The following is a 1,679-nucleotide window of genomic DNA, read 5'->3' as shown; positions in this document are numbered from 1 at the left end:
GTTCCGATTCGAGCTAGCTTTTGAATCTTTTGATAGCTAGACGTTGATTGGATCGCAACGTTTACGACGCTGTGATGCGACTAAGGTAGCCTAACAGATACCGCGCAGTGTGTCTTCTGAAAGAAAATAAATGCTGTACAGTGAAATAAATAATAATGAGTGGACGAAAGCGAGGACCATACAAAGAATTTTTGAAGGAGGAAGAGTCCGAAGAAATTCCTACATCGACAGCTTATTCTCGAAAAAGAAGACGTCAAGAACAGATTGCTTCCAGTAGCAGTGCTGAAAATGATGAGGTTAGTTCTACTTATACACATCACATTTCACTTTTTGATTAATAACAAAAGTATATATAATATATACGTTACACCTGGCTTTATTCTTGAAAAATTTCACATACGAAAATATGCGAAAACACTATAGTATATACATTACATATATGATTTCTCAAAATAGTATTTTCGTATATATATTCAAAATTTTTCGAGAATAAAACCCCTATATTGTTAAATATTGTTTTCAGATTCCAATTTTTATTTATTTCATGTTTTCGTATTATGTGCTTAAAATGTTTCATTTGCGTTGCAAATATATATAATATGCATATCTAATTTGGTTTTATATTTTTACAGAATCAACTAAACAACTATGATTCTAACAAAATTAATGAAAATGATCTGCATGCAGAACTCGATGTTAATATGTCGAATGCTGCTGTTATAATCCCATCAGACGTAGATGAAGACCACGACAGAATCAGTGATGATGATTCACAATGTGCAAATGAGTAGTGATAGCACAAATGATCTTAATGCAGAAATTTATCAAATGACTGATGAAGACATTGAAACAGATTATTCTGATTCATCTAATGCTCATATGCCATTTGAAAATTTAACGGTAGACGACGAAAATGACCGTCCTCAAAATGTCCCCAATTATGATGATGATCCGGCGGCAATACAGGATGATGACGAAAATAATCGTCCAAATAATGCACTGGAGCAGGTATGTTGTAAAATTATAACATCTGGTCCTATTATAATCGCTGATATTATCACGCAATTTATACCAATAAAAAAGACTATTTCTTGTTTCAAACAGCTCTCATTTTTGTGAAAGTTATTACATAGATGAATTGTAAGAAGCTTCGAAAGCTTATATATATTTTCTACTTTCATTTTTTTTATTTGTTCTATTTTTTTGCATAGTTATTTTTTTGTGAATAATACGAAAATTTATTTTGAAAATTTCCGACAATTGCTAAAACTCAATATAAAAAAAAGTTGCACGTTGTAGTTTTGTATTAGGTGTAATCTGTAAAAATTTGAGCAATTTTTTCGTACTTTTCAATTTCTTTGTGTAAATGCAGTATTTATATTTATTTTAATAAAGATGTTCATATTATGTAAAGATATGTGTTGGCGATTCTCCCGAAGGGGTATCGACAGGAGTGGAGTAAAATAAACTACGCTGAAGCTCGTTTGCAGTTTATTGTGTCGTTTTATTGCTTAAGAAGCAGAATGCTAGTGCGACTAGAAATTAGCTGTTGGTCGCGGTCCGAACGTCACGGATAACAGTTAGCAAAAAACGAATGAGCGGTTGTCTCTATGCGGACTATTGCAAAAGTGCCCTGGCGGCGCTGACGCTCCTGGTTTTAAAGCCCCCTGATCTTCCGG

This window comes from Wasmannia auropunctata, unplaced genomic scaffold (assembly GCF_000956235.1).
Source record: "Wasmannia auropunctata unplaced genomic scaffold, wasmannia.A_1.0 LD336076.1, whole genome shotgun sequence".
Classification (NCBI taxonomy): domain Eukaryota; kingdom Metazoa; phylum Arthropoda; class Insecta; order Hymenoptera; family Formicidae; genus Wasmannia; species Wasmannia auropunctata.
The sequence above is the reverse complement of the archived record's forward strand: the minus strand, read 5'-3'. Positions refer to the sequence as shown.